At 39.7% G+C, this 21,827-nt stretch overlaps 2 pseudogenes; one reads left to right on the plus strand and one right to left on the minus strand.

Annotated features, from left to right (window-relative positions):
* The first annotated feature begins 13,777 nt into the window (after positions 1-13,777).
* On the plus strand, positions 13,778-14,674 carry LOC114199125 (cyclin-dependent kinase 1-like; annotated as a pseudogene).
* Positions 14,675-19,542: 4,868 nt separating this feature from the next.
* Positions 19,543-20,218, minus strand: LOC114208068 (GPI ethanolamine phosphate transferase, stabilizing subunit pseudogene; annotated as a pseudogene).
* Positions 20,219-21,827: the final 1,609 nt, after the last annotated feature.

Raw genomic sequence — 21,827 nt, forward strand, 5'->3', positions numbered from 1 at the left:
AAAGTGCTCAACATTGCTTGGCATCAGGGAAATCCAAATCAAAACCTCAATGAGATACCACCTCACACCAGTCAGAATGGCTAAAATTAATAAGTCAGGATACAACAAGATGTTGGCAAGGATGCAGAGAAAGGCGAACCCTCCTACACTGTTGGTGGGAATGCAAGCTGGTGCAGCCACTCTGGAAAACAGTATGGAAGTTCCTCAAAAAGTTGAAAATAGAGCTACTGTACGACCCAGAAATAGCACTACTGGGTATTTACCCCAAAGATACAAATGTAGGGATCCGAAGGGGTATGTGCACCCCAATGTTTATAGCAGCAATGTTCACAATAGCCAAACTATGGAAAGAGCCAAGATGTCCATCAACAGATGAATGGATAAAGAAGATGTGGTGTATATATACAATGGAATATTTTGCAGCCATCAAAAAAAATTAAATCTTGCCATTTGCAACGATGTGGATGGAACTAGAGGGTATTATGCTGAGCGAAATAAGTCAATCAGAGAAAGACATGTGTCATATGATCTCACTAATATGAGGAATTCTTAATTTCAGGAAACAAACTGAAGGTTACTGGAGTGGTGGGGGTGGGAGGGATGGGGTGGCTGGGTGATAGACATTGGGGAGGGTATGTGCTACGGTGAGCACTGTGAATTGTGTAAGACTGATGAATCACAGACCTGTACCTCTGAAACAAATAATACACTATATGTTAAAAAAAAAAGTAGTAAGGGAAAAATAAAGGGGGGCAATCGGAGTAGGAGACGAACCATGAGAGACTATGGACTCTGAGAAACAAATTAGGGTTCTAGAGGGTAGAGGGGTGGGTGGATGGGTTAGCCTGGTGATGGGTATTAAAGAGGGCACATATTGAATGGAGCACTGGGTGTTATATACAAACAATGAATCATGGAACACTACATCAAAAACTAATGATGTAATGTATGGTGATTAACATGACATAATAAAATTAAAAAAAATAAAACAAGTGAAGGCAAGGGTCTTAAAGGTCATCTCTAGAACAGCAGAAGCAGATGGCTCTAGAGGCACTTGCAGTGACAAGACTTGTCTACCTTCTCCCTCCCTCTGAAATGACTTTTTCCCTTTGAGCAGCAAATTGGCCTCTTCTCTTCCCACCTAGAGAACTTCAAACTCTGGTCTCAGTTCTGCCCTCTGAAACCCACAGAAAAAATATGGAGCCTAGACTCTCTTCTCCAACACACCCTCAAATGTTTCAGAGTTATCCTTTATCAAATCCAAAGAGACCTGTAAACATCTTCCAGACCCAAACCTTCATTTTAGAGACAAGAAAACTCAGACCCAGAGGGCAGGAAACTCAATCATACCACAATCACACAGACACTGAAACCCAGGTTTGGTCACACCAGTCCAAAGTATTTTTCTTTGGACATGCTGCTCTTCAGAAGAAGGTTAAAATGTGTCCCTGTACACAACACCATTTCCTTCACTGTTATCATAATTTGGGACATCCAGATGCTCCAGTATCCTTCCAGGAACACCCTCATCAGCTGTGAATGTCTTTTTTACCCTCCTCCATAGTCCTTTCAAGAAGCAGTCAGGATTAGGAGTGTTCAAGAAACCAACATCCCCTCCTTCCTAACAGTTGATGTCTCAAATTGAATAGAATGCTCCAGGTGAGACTTAACCAATGTTACTCTGTGTTATGAAATTACAAATAAATAAGCAGCCCTTGGTTAAGCAAGCCTCAGATGCACATTGGCTAACTGTCACATGCATGAAGCATGGATCCTCATGTAGCCTTTTTAGTAAATCAGAATGTCAAGGTCAAAGTCACCATCACTTCCGGGCCCCATTCCACCTCCTTCCTATCTCTTCCAAAACATTTTTATCCATTGAGAAAGAATAAAGGAAGGAGCTAGGCAAGAACTAACACTCATTGAGACTGTGCAAGATGCATTATATACATTACCCATTGATTCCTTCGATTAGCATTTATTGAGCACCATGATGTGCCAGAAATTGGGGGAAGAACTGAGAATACAAGCATCACAAGACACCATCCAGGCCTTCAATGATTTTAGTCCAGTAGGAAAGACATTCATATCAACAACAAATTGCAGAACTATGTGACAAATAATGGAAGCATGAGGTTGGGAGGTAATACCCAATACTTAATGAGGTATTGGGTGTTTTCCAGATGAGTTAGCTGAGGCTTCAAACAGTTAGGTACCTTACCCAAAGAAATGAGTTACTTGGTGATTGAGGCAGATGTGTGAATTCAGAAGACATACCTCTGAAGTCCACAATTTTCCACTATAATACTGCTTCCCAAACTAAGTTGTCAATTTGTGCTATACAAAAGGTATCCCGTGGTCAGTCAAGTTTGAGAATATAGAATACTATGTCTTCCTCTTTGGAAGTTCAAAATGTCCATATGCATAATAAAGACTCAAAGAAGTCTTACAATAAAATATCTGTTTAACCCTGTAGTGTCCTAGACATAAGTGGCCACTGAAATATTGTTTTTCTGAACTTTTAAATTTAATTTATATATAACTGACAAATAACATTATATTAGTTTCAGGTATACAACATAATCATTTTATATTTGTATATATTGTGGAATGATCACCACAATAAGTCTACTTACCAGCCATCACCATCCGTAATTACAGTATTTTTTCTTGTGATGAAAACTTTTAAAATCTATTCTCATAACAACTTTCAAGTATACAATACAGTATGGGTATATACAATACAGTCTACACTATAGACCCCATGCTATATATTACATCCCCTTGACGTTTATTTTAGAGCTGGAAGTTTGTATTTTTTAATTCCCTTCACCCATTTCAGCCACCCTGATCTCCTCCCTACCCCTCCCTACCCCTCCTCTGGCAACCAGGAATCTTTCTCTGTATCCATGTACTTGGTTTTGATTAGGTTGGTTTTGGTTTTTTGTTTGTTTTTTGATTCCACTGTGAACTCTTTTTTTCAAAGAGTACTTAAGGAGGGCACGTACTGTATGGAGCCCTGGGTGTTATATGAAAACAATGAATCGTGGATCACTACATCAAAAACTAATGATGTGTTGTATGGTGACTAACATAATAAAATTAAATTAAATTTTAAAAAGAGTACTTACATATAGAGAATTAATGCTACAGGAATATGTACCTCTCTATACCATGCTGTCACCCCTCAGGTAAACAAATGTCACTATGCCACCCCTGAGAGAAAAAAAAGCCTAACTTGGACTTAGCAGGTTAGAAATGTGAGAAAGGCAAAATGTCCTCTGAATATATACATAACCAAGGACTTTTAGCCTAGATGACATGAAGGTAAAGACCTATCTTGGGCCAAGACCACTTGGATTCAGCTCCAAATTTTATTCTTGTGCAAACAACCTTCCAGAGTTTCCTGGGTAGCTCTGAGGTCTTGACTTGCAGGAGGCCAATAGAAGTTCTGGAGGTATCAGGCCAAAGAGGGGGAGGGCATGATGAGAGAGGGGAAGGACCTCTGGCAACACAAGTCAGGGAGAGAAGTGGGATAGGAAGTGGCCAGGAGAGGGGAGTTCCTTGGAGAGGGGAGAGGGGAGTGTTACCCTGTCAGAGCACCGCCCATGCTCCCCAGCACCGCTCGTGATCAGAAATACCTACTGACAGCACCGTATGTATTTCCTTTTCCTTCTCAATCACCCCACATCAGGGGTCCTAAACTATAGCACCGCAGACATTTGGGGCCAGCCAAGTGTTTCGTGGGACAAGAGGACTCTCCTGTACATTGTAAGGTGTTGAACAACATCCCTAGCCTCTACCATATGCCAGAATTATGTGCCAGTAGCACCAAAAATGTCTCCAATATTGCCAAATATCCCCTGGGGTGGAGGTTGGAGGATGGAGGGGGGCATCTTTAGTTTTGAACCACTGCCCTAAATGGTTCTTTGGGTCTATCATCACCCCCATGTTACCAAATAAACTCCAAATAAGCAATTAACCTGCAAAACGAAGATATAACCTCCCCTGAATATTATCACCTGGGCCTCAAGCTGCTTTCCCACTGCTTACCACCAGGTCATGTGACTTCTGCTCATTTCTGAGGGCCCATCCCATATGAAATCTTCCTGTCGACTTGAGTCAGCTGTGAATCCTTGCCTTGCTGCTCTATCCTACAATTCATGGGAGAGCACTGTTAGTAGCGGTCCATGACTGACTACCATCGAACATCTATGTATATTTGATCTTGCACTGTCCTGTAATTCATTTTGAGTGAGCAAACATTGATAGAGCATGTATGATGTGTCAGACACCACACTGGTGCAATGGGACACAGAGATACAGAATATGATCCCTACCTTTAAGAAGTTCAGTCTCATGGGGAAGATAGACACAAAAGTTATAGTACCACACAGCTGCTTGTCTTGTCTCCTCTGTGGGATCCCTGAGGATAAAAGCAAAAGTCTAATCCTTCTTTTGTGCCCACCACAGTACTGAGCACACAACAGGTGCCCAAAAGATTGCAGTGAACTGGAATCAGTGAGGGAACAGCTTCTGTGAGATCATGTCTCCACAAAGGCATTTGGTATCTACTGCATTTCCACGGGGCAACTTCTTTTATGAAGTGATGGTAAAGAGTGGTTGTCTTTATTTGGAAAAATAAAAAGACAGCAACTCTCTGTAAATTACCCTGCCTTTCTTTCTTTTTCTTTTTTTTAACTTCTGCTCCATGAAATCCAAAAATCTAGGACCCACTGCTTGAATAGAGAAAGTACAGAAAGGGAAGAGGGGGAGGGCAAGAAACACATTTAAACAATTTGGAAATTATGAAGATTTTGCAAAAATAACTGTCGACAACAAATAGGCTAGGGAATACTTGGAAAATGTGAACATATGCAAAATCAGCAAATTGAAAGAGTCTGCATTACCAAGTCTTTGGGGGGAATAGACTAACACTAACATTTTAGGAAAATGATGGAGAACAGAAGGACAAAAAGAATGTGGGAAAACAGATGGAGGAATTCACCTTCTAAAGCCAGAAATAATAGGAGCCCTAAATGGCCACGGTTTAGGAAGGCTAGCTCTAGCATTTCCAAGAAACAATGGAATAGACTTTAAAATGCTTGAACAACAGAGATGAATAGTGGACTCAAGCTGTAGAGCAGATACACAGCCTCCAGTTACAATCAGGAGGCAGAATCCATAGGTGTCAAAGCTCAGAAACCCTCAATAAATAGTAGCAGGAGTTATTAGTATTATCATTGACATATTAAGTTCCCCTGCCCCTATAACCTTGTCCTTTCCTCTCCTTGGACTTGAATTAGTATCACATGAGGGATTTATACACAAGCCTTGAAAAGGACCAAGCTTACTGGTAGCTACGAAAATCTCCCAAGGATTCAGTCCTTACCATTCACTTGACAAAACTGAGAGTGACCCCAGAAAGGGAAGCACAATCCAGAGCAGCAACTGAAGCTCAGGACAGTCTGTTTCAAAGAGCACCTCTGTCTAGAGTCTCTATAGTTCTAAACCCACTTCGGGACATGCTCCACCTACCCTCTCCTTCAACCACACCACAGCCCAGCCCACCCCATCAGTTCTCCAGCAGCAAAACACATCGTCCTGCTCACCCCTTGCAGCCACCAAAAACTCACGAATATGGGCTAAATGCCAGCAATAGGCTTCTCCAATGTAGAATTGGGGAAGACCCAAGAGCCCATAGTCCACGTCAGGAGGAAGAGTGGTAGTGACTTACATCTGATGGGCCCAGGGGCAGGGGAAGACCAAGACCCTCCCCACAGCCGGCACAGGTCAACCTTAGGTGAAAGGGTTCAAACCAAGACCAAGAGACCTTAAAGGAAAGATAGCATTTCCTTAGCCAAGTCCAGCCTTTGTGCAAATGGCAAGAGGTCTTTGATGGCAGTCCCTTTTAGGCCACAGCTCCAGCCCACCCAGCCCTGAAAAAGTAGCCTCATTAACAGTTGCCCCCACTGGCCCTGGAAAGCAGCACAATCCTCAAGGCTTGTCCCAGCCGAGAGATGAAAGATGTATCCAGCCACAGAACAGGAGAAACTGTCTCTATTGAACAGAATATAGCCACCCAAGAACTTGAAGATGAGAAAATGAGTCTGCCTTTTACAGTCAGGGCAAAGAAAGACATGCAAAACCTGCCTGGTGTAACATATCCATAGATGGAGTGTGTCCATTAAAGAAGAAAGTCTCTTAAGGCAGTTGTTTTATCAAATTGCCAGCCCTTTCCCCTTAGTAGGTGGTAAAATGTACCAGGGGCTTACCAGTATTTTTTTAAGTTAAATAGAATAGAAAATATAAGAATGCATCACACGTAATAAAGATATATGTTATTTCCATGAAATGTGTATGTGTATACACGTGTGTAGTAGTTTCAGTTTACAATGTATATCTTTACTGTAGGTCACTGTCTAATTTTTTTTGAAAATCACTGCTCTCAAGTAAACATTGGTAGAATCTAACAAAGTTCTAGCCAAATTAATCATTCACACATTTATCATTAATTCAAAAATATGCCTTGGGCACCTACTATATGCCAGGGTTACACTGGGCACTGAGACTAACAATTCCACAGTTCTTGTTACATACTTAGCACACTTCTAAGTTCCTTACAGATGCTAATGCATTTAGCCCTCACAACAAGCCTCTGAGATAGGTTCCATTATTATCAACATCTTATTCAGACGAGTAACTGGCCCAAGGTCACAAAGCTAGCAAGTGGCAGAGCTGGAATTTGAACCTGCTTTTATCCATGAAGGAATAGTGCCCAAGGATGCGCCCAATGCTCACAGCAACATCCTTGTTGCTGCTATGGATTGTCTCTACCCGAGGCCACTACAGATTGGGCGCATATTACTAACACCCCTGGTCTGAACTTGTGCTGCCTAGTCAAATGGAGGCTAATACATTTTGGCTCCGTGAGAAACCTGCTATAAGAGAGAGAATGCACTGCATGGAGCATCCATTCCACTTGGCATTTGTCACCACACAAATCGAGGGCCTGGCATTCTCTCAATGTAAGTGAGCTCATGGGCTCATAGATCAATATTTTTGGGGCTGCAAGCCTACAGGTCAGTCCTGGACCACAGGGATTTCAACAAGGAAATGCCCCTGAATAGCTATGTGCCCTTGGCTAAGTTACCTTTCTGTGCCTCAGTGTCCTCAACTGTGAAATAGGGATGATAACAGTATCTACCTCATAAGGTTGTTGCAAGGATTTAATGAAATATTATATATAAAGTGTTTAGCAAATGCCTAGCACATGGTAAATGTTAACTAGTTATTATTTATTGAGCACTTAGTCTGAAATTTATCATCCAGTGGAAGAGATAACACCTAAACAAGATCACTCCTATATAATGCTGTGTGGGACTAGAGGAATTTAGGATAAAGGTACTTAACTCAGGCAGAAAGCTTTGGAGAGAAGACAGTATCTGGAGATGAGTCTGAAAGAACTGAACCAATGGCTGAAGAATGGGGGAAGGACATTCCATCCAGACAGAGAGAGGAACTTGGCGAAGACCCAGAGGACCTTATGTATCTCCTTCTGCAGCACACCCAGGGTAAGATCACTCAAAAAGTCTCCAGCAAAAATTTCTGCAGCACACATTTTTCCAAAGTCGTTTCTGGTGTTGGAATATCCATGTAATGTACACAACTATACATACTCACTTCTAGTCAGGTAAAAACCTCAGCCCTAGAAGAAATTTAAAGGGAAAAAACATCAGTCCCCAAATGCATTAGAAATGGAATCTCTCCCATGAGGATGGACATGCTTTAGAAATGTGTTTCTCAAAGTGTGCTTCCCAGACCTGGACCCTGTTAGAAAGTCATGCACTCAGCCTCACCTGGATCTACCAAATCAGAAATTCTGGAGGTACAGCCCAGCCATGTGTGCTTGAGAATCACTGCTTTGGAGAAACTTGCCAAGAAGGAGACAAAACTAAAAGCAACAGCAGTCTAGGCAGCAGCTCATGTGAAGAGCAGTGCTCACAATGCCCACTGTGCTACCCCATTTAACACAGCGACTAAAGAGTTCAGGTTCTAGAAACCCATAGTCTGGGGCTTGAACCCCAGCTTTGGTATTTGATGGCTATTTCCTTCAACCCCTGCATCCTCATCTGCAGGTTGATCTCAGGACGTGACATGTTCCCTATAAAGCACTTAGCACAGAGTAGCCCACTGAGAGCCAATACCCTGGAAGAAACTCTAGCAAATCTATCCCCCCCCCCCACCAAAGTATCAACATTGCTATGGTTCTAGCAGCATTTGGAACAGCGGTCTTCAAATTGGGGTACACATACTCTCAGGAGTACAAACGGTCTTGGTTTGGGAGCATGGATAGATTTATGAGGATCGATTTCTCAACCCTATTTTCCAGCAGGGTTGAGATGCAGAAGGAGATACGTAAGGTCCTCTGGGTCTTCGCCAAGTTGCTCTCTCTGTCTGGATGGAATGTCCTTCCCCCATTCTTCAGCTATTGGTTCAATTCTTTCAGACTCATCTCCAGATACTGTCTTCTCTCCAAAGCTTTCTACCTGAGTTAAGTACCTTTATCCTTAATTCCTCTAGCCCCACACAGCATTATATAGGAGTGATCTTGTTTAGGTGTTATCTCTTCCACTGGATGATAAACTTCAGACTAAGTGCTCAATAAATAATTACTAGTTAACATTTACCATGTGCTAGGCATTAGCTAAACACTTTATATTGATCGGCCTGTACTGGGGGCATCAAGAGAGTTCTCTTTCCCCACCTTCTCTTTCAGGGAAGCCTTCCTCCCACTTACCAAAAGAAAGGCACAGTTCTCACTCATCCCAAAACTTAATATGATGCATCCTGGACTATAAACTTCCAGGGCTCCAAACAGAGGGACTAAATAGACATACTGATGTGAATGTCTGTAATGAGCGGGTAACAAATTCATTTGCAAGTGAGCAACTCAAATGACTGGTTACATGTCCTTTCCCAAATCGGGTGTTTTCCACATAATCCAAGGAGGACCTAATTGAGCTGTCACCTGATAGATCATCAAAAAATAGATCACTATGTGATTTTTTTTTTAAAGATTTTATTTATTCACTTAATTGACAGAGAGAGAGAGACAGCGAGAGAGGGAACACAAGCAGGGGGAGGGTCAGAGGGAGAAGCAGGCTTCCCGCCGAGCAGGGAGCCAGATGCGGGGCTCGATCCCAGGACCCTGAGATCATGACCTGAGCTGAAGGCAGTCGCTTAACCAACTGAGCCACAGGCGCCCCGAACACTATGTGATTTTAATATATGAGTTGGAAGTACTCAATTCAAATGCAACAATGTTCCTTATATTTCCATTTATTTATATGAACATTTTCCATCTACTTATGTGAACCTTTTCAGCATTTGTCTTAATAAACAAAAAGTAGGATTGTATTTATAATTGTCTCATTCTAGCAATAAGTAATAGTCATCTACTGGTAGATGAAATAATTTGTAAAATCCCATCCGTGTCATACAGATGCCTTTCTAATGTATTTCACTTTTTGTGTTTAATAATTGTATATAAAAATGTATATGTTGTTTCTCAACTGTATAGTAATAATAATTATAATGATAATTCAATCCAGAAGAAATGTTTCAATACTTAAAGCCTTTTAGTCACATGAAATGTTTTAAAATGCTATTTCAATTCATATGTATGTTTTTGTTGCAAAGAAGTATGATACTGAAATCAATAAAAAAAACTTCCAAGCATAAAAATATATTACATTAGGATAAAATTCTGTGGGGAAAGTGGAATGAAAATATAAGTCAAGGAGAAAAGAAATGATGTAAAAATGCCTGACTACTGAAGAAAAGCTTGTTTGGGTGTTTGTAAATGGAACAGAGTAGTATCAAATCACTATGATATTTAGACTTCATTGGGAACTTGAAAAAGAGCCAATAAAGGTTTATTTTTAAATGTCAGTATTTACAATATGCCCCAAATCACAATCTTTGCAACTATGTAAAGTTATAATGGGAAACTGTAGATATCAAATTAAAAATGTGCAAGGGGGTACATTGTCTCTCCAAATCGTACAAGGGATGTGCAAGGGAAAAAAATCTGAAGACCTCTCCTCTGGCAAACCTCCTCCTTCTTCTCCTCTTTCTTCAATAAGTAAACATATTACACAGAAATGATGTTCTCAGTCCTGAATTGAATGCTGAGAAGCTTCCCAGAGAAGTAACCAGCATTGCCTCTATTTCCAGATCTCACCATCTAGTTGAACCAATTTGGATATTCTACTACTCTTTCTATGTAACAAGCTACTCTAAAACTTGGTGACAGAAAAATGTCAGTGGATTATGGTTTCCGCATAATCCAAGGAAGACCTAACTGAGCTGTCAGTTGATAGATTAAAAATAATTTTTAATGTTTAACTCTAGAGAGCAAACAAATGGTTGCCAGAGGGGAGGTGGGTGGGGAGATGGGAAAATAGGTGAATGGGATTAAGAGTACACTCATCATGATATGCACTGAGTAAATGTATAGAATTGTTGAATCACTATATTATATACCTAAAGCTAATATAACACTGTATGTTAACTACACTGGAATTAAAATTAAAATAAATGGATAAATAAAAAGTTTTAAAATAATTATGAATGAGAGACCACTGTATGATTTTAATGTATGATTTAAGAGTAGCTCAAATAATTAAAATGTAACAGTATTCCTTACATTCCTCAGATTCCATGGGTCTTCAGACAGTGTCCTGCTGGAATGGTTTGTCTCCACTCCATGATGTCTGGGGCCTCTACTGAGGAAGCAAACACCTGGCCGACACAAACATCTAGGAACCAGAAGAGCTAGACCTGAAGAATCCACTTGCGAGTGGCTTCTTCATTCAGGTGTCTGGTATCTGGGCTGGGCTAACCAAAGACTGGACTCAGACGGGACTGATGACCAGTGTGTCCACACATGTGGCCTCTCCATATGGCTTTGGCTTTTCACAGCATGGAGAGCAAGCATTCCAAGAGAACAAAGTGGAAGTTGCAAGGCTTTTTATGACCTAGCCTTCTGCAGCAGTCATGCAGTGTCACTTCTGCAGTGCTCAGTTGGTCAAAACAGTCACCAGATTCAAGAAGAGGAGACACAGACCCGAACTCTCAATGGGAGGAGTATCAAAGAATTTGCAGTCATTTTTTTAAAACCATCATGTTGGTTGTGGTGGATTTTTTGGGTTTTTTTGTTTTTTGCAACTTACATTCCTAACTGATACAATAGATGACAGAAGACAACATAAAGTAGATGTGAAGTTGAATAATACAATAGGCTACTGAACTCAAGGTAGGAAGAGATAAAAGAAATGTAGCCGAGAAAGCCTTCATCATAAACAAGCACCAGCTGAGGGCCTATACATGCACAGCCCAGAATAAAATGCCAAGAGGACTGCATAAATACTGCAAGACTCAGTATCTATCTCCAAATGAGTTCAAATCTCAACCTTCTATCCACAAACAACATGGTTTTGGAAAATCCTAGCTAAGCCTCACTTTGTATATCAGCAAAATGGAGAGCATATGCTAGGGTTGTTGTGAGACCTAAACAAAATAGCATGAAAAGGGTATAGGATGGTGCTTGGCACTCAGTAAGTGCTCAATAAATGCTGTGCATTTGTTTATTCATTCAAAGAACCTACACATGTGGGAAAATTGAGTAAGTATCAACCATAAAATTGACAGAGAATTAGTATTACCCAAACATAAGTCAGAGCTCTAAACCTCCCCTATGGGCTCAGTAAGCTTGATTGAAATTCATGAAGTGCAAAACTTAGAGGGCTTAGACCAATTTTCCTAGAGGAAAATTAGAACAGACTTTTGAAGATCTTCTCATGTCCAGGCTAACAGTCAAGTCTTTTGCCTGCAAAGCTCATCCCCACCATTGCTGCCAATTTGGAAAAATCTGCATCATTTCTCACGAAAAGCCAACTATCCCAATCTGGGCTACTTTTTCTGAGCATTAGATCTGAACTGATTTATTTTATCCCTAAATGCATTGGGCCACAATCTCCCTGAATGGATTAAGTCAGACCTTCTATTTTTAGCAGCTGGCTCATTCAGTCCATTTCCCTACTATAAATACCTACCTGCACTTATGTTAAAGTAGAACTCTTTTGTCATCTGATTATCTCAGTCTAGATTAGAGGAGGAGAAATGAGGGAAAATGCAAACTGGGATAGAGGACAGAGAAGGAGGGACTGCATTGCTCTAAGCTGCTCACCAGCTATTTTCACAGACCCCAAGTTCCACAGCTGACTGAATGTGGGAGAAAGCCAAGAGATTCCAGCCCTTCGTCACATATTTCCTTGAGAAGTTGGCAGCTGTTCGGGACTTGGTGGAGCCACGTAGGCTCTCTCCTATCATCTCATCTACTGGAATTATCCTTTTCCCAGTCTCATGTCTCCGTCCCCCTGTTCAGAGCATATGGATACTGACCCTGGCTTCCAAGGCAGACCAAGAGAGGTTTTTTTTTTAATGCTCTCAAGTGAAAATAAATTTTCGCAGAATCTCATACCCATCGCCTTGAAGTCCCAAAGAAGGGGACACTGAGTTTTCACCAAATACGGATCAAACCCTTAATGAACTCAAAGCACTAAAAGAAAATAGTCAGTGCAGAGTCAGATGAAGAAGTGGGTCCACTGGACAGCTGCCTGGTGCACCAAAATATAAGGAAAGGTATGCTCATCTATCACCAGGTTGCTAGTACACCACTAGAAACTTAAGGCAATGGAGGAAAAACATCATTTCAAAACTCTTCTCATAAAAAGTAAAAGGAATACCATAAAACAATCCTGGAGATGTGACTAAGACCCCTAGGAGCCATGCTTTGGATTCTGAATATTTGTCATTTTAGGGTAGCCAGGATCTAAATATTCTCCCTACATGAAGGTTTCTACCAGCAGTCCTCCCTCTCCATTCCTCCCCTTACTATCCCAGTTTTCAGCAGCTCCAAATTAAAGTTGAAAAATACTTGAACAAATAAATTGACTCAAGGGGGCAGGATATTATCAACAGTCCACCAAGATTCCCACGTGTCTTGGTCTGGACACTTCCCCCAAGGATCTGAGAGGGTTACAAAACACACTTGTCCACCCATGTTCAGGCACAAATGGATCACTATAATTCAGCAGCCAATGGGGAGTAGAGTCTCCTGGTCTCTTGAAGATGCACAAAATACAGATGCGCCTCAAATAATAAAAAAGTGGAAAGTATTCATCAAATATTTTTAAGAACAATTCAGGTATGATGACCAAGTGGGATTTATCTCAGGAACACAAGATTCAAATATCAATCATTGGGGGCACCTGGATAGCTCAGTCGATTGAGCATCCAACTCTTGATTTTGGTTCAGGTCATGATCTCAAGGTCATGGGATCAGGCCCTGCATCAGGCTCCACACTCAGTATGGAGTCTGCTTGTCCCTCTCCCTCTGCCCCTCCCCGCCACTCCCACACTCTCTCTCTCAAATAAATAAATCTTTAAAATATTAAAAAAACAAATATCAATCAGTGAAATTCGCCATATTAACAAAATGAAAAAGAAAAAAAACAAATGATTATCTCAATAGACTCAGAAAGATTATTAGAAAATGATTCATAATAAAAATTCTCAGCACTCTCAGAAACTTAAGAAAGAATGACATAGACAAGGTAACTGCCACAACCACCTCCACTATGACCCCAACCTCCCCAACCCCACCATCACAGAATAATAAGCCAGCATTCACCATAACTATTGGGTAACTATGGAATGTTATGCCAAAATTGAGAAAATTGGAGAAAGTACCTATGGAGTTATGGACAAGGGTAGACACAACACTATAGGTCAAGTGGTAGCCATGAAGAAAACCAGACTAGAAAGTAAAGAGGAAGAGGTTCTTAGTACAATTCAGGAAATTTCTCTATTCAAAAAACTTTGTCATCTAAATATATACACAAACAATGAAGCATGGAACACTACATCAAAAACTAATGATGTAATGTATGGTGACTAACATAACATAATAAAATTAAATTAAAAAAAATAAATATAGTCAGTCTTCAAATGTGCTTATACAGGATTCCAGCTTATATCATGTCTCCAAATTCCTTGGATCTTAAGAAATACTTGGATTCTATCCCTCCTAGTCAGTTCATGGATTCTTCATATGTTAAGACTTATTTGGGCCAAATCATACAAGGGATGTTTTGTCACTCTGGAAGAACTCTTCACAGAGACTTAAAACCTAAAAATCTATTGACAACAAAGGAACAACTAATTGGCTGGTTTGAACCTTGCCAAAGTTTTTGGAATACCTAGTAGAGAATATATCCATGAACTGATAACACTTTGGCATAGATCTCCAGAGGTATTGCTGGGGTCAGCTCACAACTCCTGTTGACATTTGGAGTACAGATACTATATTTGCAGAATTAGCAACTAATAAGTAAGTCACTCTTCCATGGGGATTCAGAAATTGATCAACTCTTTAGGATTTTCAGAGCTTTGGGCACCCCCAGTAATGAAGTGTGGCCAGAAGTGGAATTTTTATAAGACTGTTAAGAGCATATTTCCCAAGTGGAAAGTAGGAAGCCTAGCATCCTATATCAAAACCTTGGTTGAAAATGGCTTGGATTTGCTTTCAAAAATGTCAGCACATTAGCAGGTTAATCCCACCAAACAAGTTTCTGGCAAAATGACACTGAATCATCCATATTTTAATGGTTTGGACAATCGGATTGAGAAGATACAGCTTTCTGACAAAAAGTCTCCACATGCTGTCTCAAGAACAGATAGTTATATTTTTACTGCTACCTCTATTTTTGTCTTATGTGCTCTTTTCTATGTTGTAAAACTTAAGCTGCACTTCATCATCTAATTTCAAAAGTGTAACTTTAAAATGTAAATATTGTTCTATATCAATTTAAATATAGTAGTTCTGTGTATGAGTGTAGATTTCACTATAACAAGTATTTGTTACTATAATAAAACTATAAATCTAGTATTGATGACAGGAAGTGTGGGCAATAACTGAACTGCTTTCCCCTTAAGATCAAAAACAAGGCAAGAATATCTGCTCTCACCACCTTATTCAATATTATACTAAAAATCCTAGCCAGTTTAATCAGGCAGTCGAATAAATAAAAGACATGCAGATTTGAAAAGAAGTAAAACTGTCTTTGTCACAGATGACATGATTGCCTATGCAGAAAATCCTAAAATATCTGCAAAAGAGCTGATTTTAGCAAGGATACAGGATACAAGGCCTATATTAGAAAAAAAAAGAATTTTTATATTCTAGAAACAAAGAATTAGAAATTGAAATAAAATAGATACCATTAATTTAAAAGAAACAATACTATATTAGTTCTCAACTGCTACATAACAAATTACCAAATTAGCAGCTTGAAACAACAAACATTTATTATCTCACATAGTTTCTGAGAATCGGGAATCTAGGAGCAGTTTCAGGGGGTAGCATGGCTCAGCATCTCTCAGGAGGTTGCCATCAAGATGTCAGCTAAGGGTGTACTCATCTGAAGCTTTAACTGAGACTGGAGGATGTATTTCCAAGATTACTCATTCACATCTTGCTGGTAGAGGCCTCAGTTTCTCCTTTATGAAGGTCTCATTTCTTAACCACATTGGACCTTCCAGTAGACCTGCTCCCATGTCTTCCAGAGCAAGCAATACAAAAGAGCAAAGAAGGAACTGTAATGCCTTCGATTACCCAGTCTCAGAAGTGGCATTCCATCACTTCTGCCATATTCAATTGGTCACACAGATCAACCCCTGGTACAGTGGGGGGGGGGGGGGGATACTATACACAGGCATGAATACCAGGAGGGAAGGAGCATTTCAGGCCAATCTGGAGCCTGGCTACCACAAATACCACTTACAATAGCATCAAAAGACATAGAACACTTGTGGATAAATTTAACAAAATATGTGCTAAACCTCCACACTGAAATGACAAAATAATTACTGAAAAATCTAAAGAAGACCTAAATAAGTAAAGATATATACAATGTTTATGGATGGAAAGACTCAATATTAAGATGTCGATACCGCCCAACATATTGGGATTCAATGTAACCTCCACCACAAGGCCACTGGGTTTTTTTCTTAATAAAAATTGACAAACTGATAGTGAAATTTGTATGTAAATGTTAAGGACTTAAAATAGCCAAAACAACTTTGAAAAGAAGAACAAAGTTGGAGGACTTAGACTACCTCCTACACTACATCCTAAAATAGTGTAAGAACTACACTATTTTAAGATTTACCATAAAGCTACAATAATAAAGACAGTGTGCTATTAACATAGGGTAGACATATAGATCAATGGAACAGAACAGAGTCCGGAAATAGGCCACTCCTATATGGTCAATTAATTTTTGACAAAAATGCCAAATAAATCCAATGGGAAAAAATTTTTAACAAATGTTGCTAGGACAATTGGATATCCCAGGAAGAAAATAACCTTGAACATTTGCCTTACACTATAAACCAAAATTACCTTAATATTGATCACTAGCCGAAATATAAATGCTAAACTATAAACTTCTAGAAGAAAACATAGGAGGAAAATGTTATGACCTTAGTATAGGCAAATAATTCTTAGACAATACAAAAAAAGCACTTATTCTGAGAGGTGAAAAAAATGGATAAATTGGACTATGTCAAAATTAAAACATCCTATTCTTTGAAAGATAGCATTAAAAGCAAACAAAAAATAAAATACAAGCCATAAACAGAAAAAATATATATATGTAATACATATATCTGTCAAAAAGCTTCTATTTGGAATATATTTAAAACTCTTATAGCTCAATAGTAAAATATTAACTCAAAAATAGGCAAAAAAGGGGCACTTGGTTGGCTCAGTCAGTTAAGCATCCAACTCTTTTTTTTAAATTTTTTATTGTTATGTTAATCACCATACATTACATCATTAGTTCTTGATGTAGTGTTCCACGATTCATTGTTTGTGCATAACACCTAGTGCTCCATGCAGAACGTGCCCTCTTTAATACCCATCACCAGGCTAACCCATCCCCCCACCCTCCTCCCCTCTAGAACCCTCAGTTTGTTTTTCAGAGTCCATCGTCTCTCATGGTTTGTCTCCCCCTCCGACTTACTCCCCTTCATTCTTCCCCTCCTGCTATCTTCTTCTTTTTCTTTTTTCTTAACATATGTTGCATTATTTGTTTCAGAAGTACAGATCTGTGATTCAAAAGTCTTGCACAATTCACAGCGTTCACCATAGCACATACCCTACCCAATGTCTATCACCCAGCCACCCCATCCCTCCCACCCCCCCACCACTCCAGCAACACTCAGTTTGTTTCCTGAGATTAAGAATTCCTCATATCAGTGAGGTCATATGATACATGTCTTTCTCTGATCGACTTATTTCACTCAGCATAACACCCTCCAGTTCCATCCACGTCATTGCAAGTGGCAAGATCTCATTCCTTTTGATGGCTGCATAATATTCCATTGTGTATATATACCACATCTTCTTTATCCATTCATCTGTCGATGGACATCTTGGCTCTTTCCACAGTTTGGCTATTGTGGACATTGCTGCTATAAACATTGGGGTGCACGTACCCCTTCGGATCCCTACATTTGTATCTTTGTGGTAAATATCCAGTAGAAGCATCCAACTCTTGATTTCAGCTCAGGTCTTGATCTCAGGGTCATGAGTTCAAGAACCACAATGGACTCCACACTGGGTATGAAGCCTACTTAAAATGGAAAACAAAACAAAACAAAAAGGCAAAAAGTTTGAACAGACACTTCACAAAAGAAAAACTATAAATGGCAGATATACAAATGAAATGCTCAACATCATTGTCATCAGGAAAATACAAATTAAAACCTCCAGATACTCCTACCACCCACTAGAATAACTAAAATTAAAAGGAGAAACCATACCAAGTGTTGGCAAGGATGTGAAACAACTGGAAATCTCATATTTTGTTGGTAGAAATGCAAAATAATACAGCACCTTGGAAAAATTCAGCTATTTCCTACAAAGTTAAATATGCATATACTCTATGTGACCCAGCAATCCCCTAAGCATTTACACAAGAAGAATGAGAACCTAGGTCTGCACAAACAATTCTTGCAAGGGTTCATAACTTTTTCATAACTTTTATTCATAATAACTCAAAACTAGACACAATCTGCAAGTCCATCAAAAAGTGGTTGTAAATAAATTGTGTTCTATCCCTACAACAAAATATGACTCAGTTTTAAAAAGGAACAGAATACTGACATGAGAAAGATCGAGAGGAGGAGATTGACCATAAAAGGCTAGTGGGGAGCTTGATGGACACTTTCTATGTCTTGATTGTGGAGGTGGTTGTGTGGGTGCATACGTTCAATGAAATTTATTAAACTGTACACTTAAAATAGGTGTATTTTATTACTATCTAAGTTATACTTCAATGAAAGTAATTAAAATATTGTAAAAGAAATATATTCAAATGGTTAAAAAATTTCAACTAGACATTGAAAAATTAGTCTTTTTTCACCATATGTCCAGACCTCCAAATACCCTATCTCTTTACCCAAAGGTAACCACTATTCCCAGTGATTTTATGGACTATGCAAAAATTGTCTGTGTGTATACACCTCTACATTGGTATTTGTATATGGATATGTCTATAGGTACATCAAATACACACATATACTTTGTTTACATACGTAGACATCTTTTCTATTATAGTAGCTGCTTTTTGGTGCCTGATATTCCCTTAGACCACCTCTGACTTTTGCTGCAGCTCCCATGGTGGGTTCCTCCCTTGCACACTGACAGAGTCCCACCGTGAACACTAACACTTTCTCCAAAGTCACAGGAGCCTATTCAGTCTACAGGCAGCTGCAGCCAGAAGCAGAAGGAGTTAAGTCCCTGGAACAACCCCAACCAATACAGGATGGGTTTGGTCAATAAATGCCCCAGACTTCCTTCTTGCTGAAAGACAGACAATCCTGGGAGTTGGTATTCCTATCTGTTTTTCAAAGGTCTGGACTTGGGCTTCCCTTACCTGTAGCAGTAACTCAATAATATACCTTTTTTTTTTTTTTTTCATTTTCTGTCTCACTGTCTTCATGCTCTCATTTTTTTTCTGGGATTACTTCCCAAATAAACTGCCTGCACTCAAGTCTTTGTCTGAGGCTCCGCTCTCAAAGGACCCCAAACCAAAACATGTATACACCTTATTTTTTCACTTGATATATCTTATAGTTTACATGATGTCAGCCCATATAATCTGCCCTCCTGTGTCTCATGGCTCTACAGTACTCCACTCCATGGTGTATCATGGTTTGTTTGTTTTTCTATTATAAATACTTTATTTCAACTGGAAGGTACAATCTCTCAGGGGCTTCATAGTTTAAAAAGCTACAGTCACACTGTAAAATAGTGCTGTAAATGAAACTTCCTGGCTTAGAACATGTACATTTCTGCACAGTCTTTATGGAATCTGTACAACAAAATATCTTCTGCCTTTGCTCCAATTAATTGTTCTTGTATGTAAGTTGCTTTCTATTCCAGTATATCCAGAGTGGTGAAATCACAAGTCCAGCCACGTAACCAAAGGTCGCTCCAAGCGTACAGGAGATGGGCGATACCTGCCAAGGTCTTTCCCAATCGAGTGGAATAGGAGAGGCTCCAAACCATGTTCCTATAAAGCTAGAAATTGCAGTGATCTGAAGGCTGTTCTCCCAAATGGATGTAACTCCATTTCTACTGAAAACTCTTAGCCGTGCTTTGATGTTTGGTCCTAACAAACACAAACAAGGTACAGTAGTAAAGGTAGACAAAATAATTGCAAATAAAAATGTTTCCAACACCAACTCTATGAGTGGTGCTCCATATAGAACAAAAAATCACATGAAAGAAGAAACATGACATAAGAAAGTAGATACAGCGTTTCAAAAACCTGGTTACCTTGTATGATAATGAACTTCTTTTAGAGGATGCATTTGGTTTCACTACTAAATATAATACTAGATTGATGGCAGTTACAAAAACAGAACAGATGCACAACCATGTCAAATATGTTTCCAATATTGAGAAGTTCTCCAAGAAGAATGTTGGAATGAAGATGCTTAGGATAATTGAAAATATGCACAAAAGATGGGTATACAATAGTCTCTTGATATCAGTATCTTTCATGGTGTTTTCTTGAGAGGCTATCTAACGTTCTGCCAGTGGAAGAGAAGCGGGGGTTACTACCTCCCCCCATCAGGTATGACTCGCCACCCTGGCCATCGCCTGTATCATGGTTTTTATAACTGTATCCCCCATCAGTGGATATTTAAGCTGTTTATAGCCTTTTGCTATTGTATACAATGTTTTTTTTTTTTAAAAAGATCCCTATGCACACATCTTTGTAAGACAAATTTCTAGAAATAAAATGGATAAGGCAAAGGGTAGTCATGGTAGTCTTTAAATAGGAAGCATCCCTGATATGACTGAACTGTAAAATTTTACCTGTACACACAGTTTTTTAGTCATAAATGCAATGTGAATGATGTGCAGTTGTCCCTATCAGAGTTGATGCTAGGTGCAACCCTATACCCTAAGGCTCCTTCTGCTCAATTCTCTAGTCCCCTTTTCTATGGGATCCACCTGCCATCTTGCTGTGACCTCAAACACAATCAGGAAGAGGCCCTGTGAGAGAGAGAGTAAGAACACAAGCTAAAACAGACAAATAGCAAAAGAGGGAGAATATATATAAAACCACTAACTGGTTGCCAGAAAATTTACAAAATAGTTCTCCTTTTCACAGAAGGAGGAAAGAACATTGGACTCAGAGTCAGGAGACATAGGTCCTAGGTTCTAGCCCTCCCCTTGCCAAACCAAGGGGTTGGATAAGGTAGTTTTCCCTTTGCCTCAGTTCCCTCATTTGTAAAATGAAGGGGCAGACCTAAATTATTCTCTGTAAAGCCCTTCTCGCTGATATTCCAAATTTCTATGACTCAAGCAGTTTGTGGAAAGGGCCACCTTATACTTGTATCAGGTATTGAATCAGCTCCCATGGAATAATTCCAAGGTGTCAACCCAGCCACCATCTACTTAAAAAAAAACTTCAACAACAGGCAGATGCTAGAAACTACTGTGTATGCTGAGGATCACTTCAGATCACAACAGAAATGCAAATAACTCAAGAACAAATGCAAACATTTCCTTGTAATATTTGATAGAAGTAGAGCTCTACAGAGCACACTTTGGGAAAAATGTTTTAACCCCACAAGCAGCTGGAGCTCAGGCTTTAGAGTCAGGACGACCTGAACTTAAATCTGAGTTCTGGGGCGCCTGGGTGGCTCAGTCAGTTAAGCAGCCCACTCTTGATTTTGGCTTGGGTCATGATCTCAGGATTGTGAGATAGAGCCCTATTTTGGCTTTGTGCTGGGCATGGAGCCTACCTAAGATTCACTCCCCCCTCCCCCTCTGCCCCTCCCCTCACACTCTAAAAAAAGTAATAAAAAAAAAACATTTTGAACCTGAATTCCTCTGCACATACATATGGCCTGGAACTAGTTATTCTGCAGAAATGAGACAAATAAGCCATTTTGTGAGGGTGCTGTGAGAACCAGAAGAGGTGATAGTGAACTTGGGTCTCAGGCTGAATGTTAGCTTGCAAAGACAGTGGTAAAGGAAAAAAGTCAGTCAAAGTTCAGATGAAGTGGTTGACTTTCATTTGGTAGCCAGGTTAACCTGTAACACACACACACACACACACACACACAAACACACATTTTAAAGAGCTAATACTTGCTACAGACTGTTTGTCACC

The sequence above is a fragment of the Eumetopias jubatus genome, unplaced genomic scaffold (genome assembly GCF_037043125.1).
Source record: "Eumetopias jubatus isolate StellerSeaLion01/CBP00866 unplaced genomic scaffold, mEumJub1_p1.0 scaffold_7, whole genome shotgun sequence".
NCBI lineage: Eukaryota > Metazoa > Chordata > Mammalia > Carnivora > Otariidae > Eumetopias > Eumetopias jubatus.